The sequence below is a fragment of the Sinohyriopsis cumingii genome, unplaced genomic scaffold (assembly GCF_028554795.1).
Source record: "Sinohyriopsis cumingii isolate HCF-2022 unplaced genomic scaffold, ASM2855479v2 utg001870l, whole genome shotgun sequence".
Taxonomy (NCBI): Eukaryota; Metazoa; Mollusca; class Bivalvia; order Unionida; family Unionidae; genus Sinohyriopsis; species Sinohyriopsis cumingii.
In genome coordinates this window covers 1,258,637-1,267,164 of record NW_028316076.1, presented here as the reverse complement: position 1 = coordinate 1,267,164, position 8,528 = coordinate 1,258,637, and the positions used below count along the sequence as shown (strand labels likewise).

The 8,528-nt window shown below is 39.3% G+C and overlaps 1 long non-coding RNA gene across 1 annotated transcript; it reads left to right on the top strand.

Moving 5' to 3' along the window:
* The first annotated feature begins 6,268 nt into the window (after nucleotides 1-6,268).
* LOC149771414 (uncharacterized) lies at nucleotides 6,269-8,147 on the top strand. The gene is made up of 2 exons (XR_016418297.1): nucleotides 6,269-6,402; nucleotides 7,664-8,147. It is a non-coding gene; the product is annotated as an uncharacterized LOC149771414 (long non-coding RNA).
* Nucleotides 8,148-8,528: the final 381 nt, after the last annotated feature.

Genomic DNA, 8,528 nt, shown 5'->3' with positions numbered 1-8,528 from the left:
GACCTGTTTCAATATGACCAGCTGTGGGTCTTGTTCAGTGAGAGATTGAATTTCTTCCTTCTTCTGAACAGATACAGGTAATGCCGATAACACCATATGCACATGCATATCTATACCTTCAGATAAGGTGGGGTGTGTATCAGATAACTTACGGAAGAGCGTATCTGCTACGGGTATGTTCTTACCGTGGTAATGTTTTGCCTCTAGGTCATAACGCTGCAGTTGCAAAAGCATGCGTTGTAGATGCTTTGGGGCTGCATAGAGGGGCTCTTTCATTATAGAGACAAGTGGAAGGTGGTCAGCTTGAACGTGAATTTCTCACCTATACATATTGATGGAACCGTTTGCATCCGAACAGTATAGCGAACATTTCTTTCCCTATCTGAGCATAATTAATTTCAGTTGTAGTCAAGGATTCTGATGCATAAGCCACGGGCTTATCATCTTGCATTAGGGAGGAACCGAGCCTATATTTTGACGCGTCAACATGCAAAGTCAGTGGTTTCTTATGGTCAAAATAGGACTGAACAGGTCACCGGCTTGTAGTAATTATGTCTTTGACTTTTTGAAATGCTTCTGTTTGCGGAGAGTCCCATGGAAACTCTACGTCTTTCGCTAAAAGTTGTCTTAACGGACTGGTGACCTCTGTCGAATTTGGCGCTAGTTTGGAGAAGTAGCTAACCATGCCAAGAGTGTTGCTAACTCCGCGAAGTTACGAGGGGGTTCCATTTCTCTGACCGCTGCTACTTTGTCAGGGTCGGGTTTGAGACCTTCTGTTGATAGAATGTGCCCGAAGTACTGTACTTCTGTAACACATACTTCTATTTTTACCTCATTTAGCCGGATTCCTTTTTATAGGGAACGTTTGAGAACCTTTCTCAAATTTGTATCATGATCGTCGCAAATCGAAACGATACTACATAAACCTTCAAAACTCTCATCGAACTACCTTTGGAATTCATCCTGAGATTATTTCAAACCAAATGGGAGACGCAAGAAACGGTAAAGGCCGTAAGGGTCGTTGAAAGTTATGAGGTATGAAGAGTCACGTGACAGTTTTATTGCCCAGTATCCGGACCATGCATCCAATTTGGTGAAGTATTTCACACCTGATAATTGGGGTAGGATATCGTCTAATGTGCGCATAGGGTAATGGGGACGCAAAATTGCTTTATTAAGATCTTGTGGGTCGAGACATACCCTTAGTTTACGCGATTGCTTTTCTACGACAACCATAGAATTTACCCATGCTGTAGGTGATATAGCCGAGGCGATGATATTTTCATTTTCCATGCGATCAAGTTCAGTTATGAGTCTGTCTTGAAGTGCGACAAGTACTCACCGCGGAAGGTGCACTACAGGTTTAGACTAGGGGCTGGCACGCCGGAAAGACCCATTTTTAAGGTATTAGGTTCGTATGCAGAATTTTCAACGTTTTGAAGGTTTGAAATTCGTGCAAAATCTTCCGTGGATTGTAAAGTTATTGTATCAAAATATCAATTTACGTTCCACGTGCTATTCCAATTATGATCACACTTCTGACACCATGTTGTGTTACTGCGTTCAAACATAAGATGAGACGCCGTGTTCTATCAATAACTGTAAAATATACAAATGACTACTGTGAGGTCTTAACACAGAGTATTATCAAAGAGGCAGACGCCTGTAGATAGTACTAGTGGGACTATGCCTCATGCACAGAGGGTTCTGATTGGTCTGTTACACATTTAAATGTTACCAATTCTTACTAATGAGGTTTTTCACATACTCGCAGGAATGAACATTACATACACAAGCATTATTGAAAACATTTATGAAGGAACGACAGAAACATGGCTAAAAACATCAGGCAATGACCCCAAGTGTGCGGATCTAACACCCACCGGTTACTCCATCAAGTCGTTCCCCCGCCACTCTCGCGGAGGTGGAATTGCTGTCATCGCACAGAACTCCATGATCAAACGTCTTAACCACACCACAACCTTCAATTTCTACCACACATCGTTTGAACTAGTTCAAACCACACTCAAACTGGAGAAAAGGTCAGTCCATTTTTTCTGCCTCTACGGCCATCCTCCTAGTAGAAAAAACAAGCTGACTGAATCTCTCTTTTTGTAGCAGTTTCCGAATCTCCTGAGTATGGAAAATTCGATAGGTGGCAACCTGATTATTCTTGGAGATTTCAGCTTTTAATTTTGACTGTCCTAGAAATCCATACACACCAAAACTCCTACACTTTTCAACCTTAAACAGTCAATTAACCAACTCACCCATAAACATGGTCACATTTTAGACTGGATTCTTCATAGACCTGATGATAATATTATACGGTCCTCCCTGGTATCAAACGAACTTGCATCAGATAACCTCTGCATTGTATGCCATCTTGTACTATCAGTCACTAACCCTCCACCTTTATTTTCTACTAAGAGAAATAGAACCAAACTAATGCATGAGACATCCAAGCAAACGTAACAACCTGCCTACCTCCTATAGCAGAACAACTTGATAACTGCCTGCGTTCGTTGCTTGACAATCATGCCCCAGCAACCAAGCGCAGAGTATGAATTCAAAAGTGTTCTCCGTGGTATAGCAGTTTTAGGGACCAGCTTCGTACTGCTAAAAGAGACCGCGGTAAAGCTGAGAGGCTTTTGCTTTCCACCAGACTTACCACTCATAACCAAACATACGAAGCCGCTAAGAACTTCACAAATATAGTCCATGCAGCGAAATCAACCCTATACACTACTAAGATCACTGAAGGTTTCAGCTGCAAAGAGCTCTTTGAGATTGCTCTTTCGTGACAAAGTACAAACCATTAGAATAAGCTTAACAACACAGTTTTAACTGGCTCGTCGTCACCATACAGTTGCAATACAGAATTAAACCTGTCTCTATGGATTTAGTACGTATACTCGTGATGAAGACTGCACCAAACTCATGTGAACTTGTTCCAGTTCGAACATCACTGCTGCTTGAGTGCTTAGATCCAGTATTGCCTTCACTAACTGATGTTAGTAATGCCTCTATCTCATCTGGGTGATTCCTATCATTTTTCAAAACTGTAAAGCCTCGGCTGAAGAAACCAACACTCGACCATAGCGATTTAAAGAACTACCGCCCAGTTTCTAATCTCCCATTCATATAAAAAATAAACATCGTAGAAAACGTTGTCCTATCCCAACTTGTACTCATCTGAATTCAAATAATCTTTTTGTTTAGCAATGCACAGCCTGCATATCGCTCTTGCCACAGTAATGAAACTACTCTTCTAAAATTAGTTAATGAGATTCTCTCTGCTTTGGAAAGCGGCAAGATTACAGTCCTCACTTTCCTTGATTTGTCTGCAGCATTGGACACAACATATCATGAGATATTACTATGCCGTCTCCAGCATGTATTTGGCATTCATGATACAGCCTTACTGTGTTTCAAGTCCTACTTGGTCAACAGGACACAAATTGTGTCCGCATATGGAGTACACTCCAGCCGAGCTGATCTATGCTGTGATGTTCAACAGGGGTCTGTTCTTGGACCTGTTGTCGTCATTCTATACACTCATCCCTTCTCAAGTATCATAGATCATCATCCAGTGTCTCAACAACTGTATGCTAATAACACCCAAATATACAAATCTAGCCACCCAATGGAAGTTGGTGCTACCATCCAAGGTGTAGAGAGATTCATTTCTGATGTGAAATCATGGATGACATGTAACAAGCTGCAGATGAATGATGATAAAATTGAAGCTGTTATGATCACAACACAAACTATTTTCTCAATCACATCCGTTATCTCAAACAATAAATATCAGAAACATCAACATTACATTCACAGTCAGTACAAAACCTAGATGTTACTCTCGACAGTACTCTCACATTGCACCAGCATGTCATGAACATATACAAGGATGCATATCTTGAGCTGAGACGCATCAGCTAAATTCTCAGATATCTTTCATTTGATGCCACTAAACAGTTGTGTGTTCATTAGTACTTTCAACACTGGACTATTGTAACTCAATTATGTCTGGTTCGTCTCAATATCTACTCCAGAAACTTCAAAATGTTACAAACACAGCTGCTCGGATCATACTTCGAGTACCACGATCAGAGCACACCTTCCCGCTGCTCTGTACCGCACACTTGCTATCCATTCGATCCTGAATGAAACACAAAATTTGTTCTCTGTGCTACGTTTCACTGATGGACCCCAGTCCAACATACCTATCCGACCTCACCCATGTGTACACACCAGCAATATATTTACACTCCTCCTCTGACAATCGTATATTCATTATTCCGACAATGAAAACGAAGTCAAATGGACAAAGTTCTTTTGCATACCACTGCCCAGCAATGTGAAACGAACTGCACACTGAATTTAGACACAACGACACAGTGACCTCATTCAAGAGAGCTCTTAAAACTCACTTATTTCAACTGCAAGAACAAACTTAAAGACCTAATAATATTTCCTACTTTGAATATTTTCAGCATGTCGTATGTTTCATGGTGTTTTTTGTTTGTTGGTTGTAATTATATCATTATATATGTTTTGTTTATGTTTTAGGTGTTGTCTAATGTTGTAAAGCGCTGAGAGCTTCTAAAGATTAGGCGCTGTACAAGTCCTCATTATTATTATTATTTATTCCTAAAATAATAACGAAAAATATAAGCTTGCAACCGATATATTTTATATTATGCTGAACTACTCATTTTCTGTAACTGAAATCTGTAAATTAAACCTGTTCGTTAGTTTCCAGCTGAAGGTGTGCATGTCTTAAATTTTAAGGATAAAGATATAGTGGAACAGGTGCAACTGGATTTTCTCTATGGATCAAGAGACAATCATAATTCGTAAATTTGATTGCTTTCTCTGTTCGAATCCTACCATTGCACCAGTCGATGTCGGCAACTGTGGTGCGTTCTTGTGCAAGACACTTTCTTTACTTCCCATTCAGAGGCGCCATCAGATTTATTTTCAGGAGGGTAGCAAGCATGTAGTGTTCAGATAGTAAGTTATACAGAAATATGCCAAAAACATGTTTAAAGGTGAAATCCGGAGGGGGACGGCAGATCCTCTTCCCCTCCTTGTCCATAAGTGCTGGCGCCTACGTTCCCATTGCCTCGGCACTGAATAACCTACTTATGTTGGTGTGCTGTAAACAAGAAACCAAATGAAACATATTTTTTACGCTGTAGGAATGAGATCAAGTGACCGTTTTGTCTCTGATCTGTATGCAGGAAATTATATAAAATAGGTCATTGGCGTGTGTCAGAAACGCACAATCAAATACCTAGTTTGGTTGAGTGCGCCCGCGTTGAGGTATGTTACCTGTACATGATAACTACTAAGTGGGTGTGTGAGAGTTGGATTTGTAACGTAGCTTTAATAATGTTTCATATCGCTACGATGCCTGCAGTGTGACAGTTTATAGAGATGTCCAGCAGACATGTATCATGATGTCCCACCCAGTCAAATTATCCTGACACCAGGCCGACCAGTCCTAACACTAACCTCGAGACAGCCGTTAGTACCATTTTTGTAAGTCTTTGGTATGACTCGGCCAGAGATCGAACCCACGACCTCCCGCATCCGAGGCGGACGCTCTAGCCACAAGGCCACCGGAGCGGTGTAATAAATACTTAGTGAGCACTGAAACCCATTATAAAACATAAATTTGAAATCAATTAGCAAATTGATATACCCCAACATTTGATTAGTCACCCTAAGCACGTCTGTCATGCTTTCCTATCAGTTACAATACCCAGGCGGTTGGTTAAATAAGTAGATCTGGATTCGAGGCTCGTGTATTATATAGCAGAGATCGACCGACACTGTTAATTCTTAAAAATAGCACGCCTATTGATAGCTCGCAGACTCAGCTGCAGAATGTAGGACAAATAAACCGGCTTTTGTACTACAATATAAATGGCGGAACACACTGAATAGATTGCATCTATCCCTGAAAAGCGAAAAAAGCGCGGTGCTTCAAGACATTGTTACTTTGGACTTTGTAACAGTGATAGTAGTTAGTCAGATCGTGTACATATGGAATTACATCACAATTAATACTTCCAGTTCCGTACCCACGAATGTAGTTCTAGTCTATTTTTAGAACTTTTTTTTTCCTCTCTCATTTTGGTGGTGATAGAAGAGTTTTATTTATGCATTTTTGGTAGGGATTTAAAGGTAACTGTTTATTCTTGATAATATGAGCTCAGGGTGTTGTTGTCTGTGTGCATTTTGGCGACAGTGCACAGTGAGTAATAAGGCCTTGGTGATGATCCGGAAGTGAAATATGTGTTCTGTTTACATGCTGTTATGTTGAGTCAATCATCTAAAAAAAAGAGCAAGTCAACCTTTGACAAGAACTTCACCGTGAAGTCATCTTTGAAGGTATTTTAGATTAACATATGATTTGCGTTGATTGTCACACAGTGGAAAGGTCAGTACTGAGAAACAAATGTAGAGAATATATAGTAAAATTAATTGTGTACTATGTCCATATGACGTGTGTATTTTGGATTCCATTTCCAAAACCGGACAAAAATCTCGAGAATTGCGGGTGTTAGGTGCGTGCTTGTGGAAGGGGAATTTGTACATTTGACAAAATAATCACAAGATTGACATATGTCTGCAGTACACATTTCATAGGTGGGAATAGACCGACCAAAGATCATCCCGACCCTATCCCAGCAACACTTACACCAAATAAGGTTCGTCATTTACATCTAGTTAGAAATTAAAACATTTTCGATTAACATCGGGGGTGGGGGTGTTTTTAATAGATGTACTAGTAATGCAAAGCCTATCAGTTCCGTGACACAGGAGCGGACCCAATAATGAAACAAAAGGGGTCTAGATAAATAAATAAAAAATGAAAAGGCACACAAGAGCTCAAACTTTAAAGAGTGTATGTATATACAACATAAATAAGAAAACACATTTAGGATTTAGTGAACAGTTGTTGTTGTTGTAGGGTTTAACGCCATTTTTCAGTACACGATAGGCTATACATAGCGGCCAGTATTAATGATCGAGGAAGAACCCGGGAAAACCCCGGAAAAAACCACTGACCCACGAGAAGCTACTGGCAAGCTTTCTCGCATACCCACATTAGCTAATCCGAGACTCGTACTTACGCAGACAGAGGTGAGATGGCAGTGATCCGTAACGGAGAGCGCTTTAGACCACTCGGCCACTCGGGGCCCCTTTAGTGAACTGAGTAACTTTATTGCATTGTTTAGAATAGACCAGTTATGTTTGTATGGAGTCCTGACTCCTCACTCATTTGTATACTTCATTATTATATATAAAGGACTGCTCAGTGCAAGTGTGTTTGTGTGTTTTGTGTGTGTGTGTGGGGGGGGTCGATTATTACAGGCTTGGTATACAAAACTGTACAAAGATGTTTCTATACAACAACATAAAACTAGTAGTGGGACCCATGGGGCATAAATTATGTATTGCCAGAATTTGCAGTTACATAGTGAGACAATGTTACTGTTCATATGGCATCTTATTTAATAGGGAGGAAACTTTATTCAGATATTTCTTTTTAATGGTAAAAATAAAAACACGAGTAAACAAACTTATAAATCTTACACATTCAAAATTCAACTGTGATATGTAACATATGTACTTCTGTCTTTTGTAGATACCAGAAGAGGCCATTATGTATAAAGGAACGCCTGTTTGTGATGCTGGGACGCAAACTACCTAATATGGCAGTGGTGTGGTTGCCAATACAAATATAAAGGAAACAATGATTCCAAAATGGTGAAAACTTCCTTAAAAATGACAAAAATTTGCATCACTGATAGATTTTATTTTGATTATCTGTCTAAAAGTGAAATGATTCATGAAATTTTCAGGATGGCATGTTATTTACCAAATTATAAACATTTCTACATTGCCGTCAGTTTTAAAACTTAGTGTGTGTACAAGTGTATTATCACTAAAGGAATATACAGCTATTTTATTTTGAAATGATACATGTAGATTAACTCTTCAAAAATGTTCTAAAAACATGAATTAAAAATGTCTTCCATATCGACTAAATCAAAACAAATACTCATGTCAATTACTCGTTATATTTATATATTTTGTATAAAATCAGCAATAAAAGTGCAGTTCCATGCCATTGTTTTGTATTTCCATACACATGCTATATTATCAGCGGCTGTCATTGTTTGTCCTACATTTTCACTTTTGTGGATCACATGATACGCATAACACATTTACATGACGCGTCGCCGATCTCTGCTTACTTTTTATGGCCTTAATGGAAATTTATACTAGCGTTCGGGTCTTCAAGGTTGTTATTGTAGCTTTTTATGGGCTCAGTGTCTTCATGGCCTGTATAAAAGCTTTGAGGTCTTAATGTATTAAATCAATATTGATCCAGGTGACCGGATGTAAAATTGCAGACAGTATGATTTAAAAAAGAGACTCTCAGGACATAGAACACAACTAATTTTACTATATATTCTCTACATTTGTTTCTCAGTACTGACTTTTCC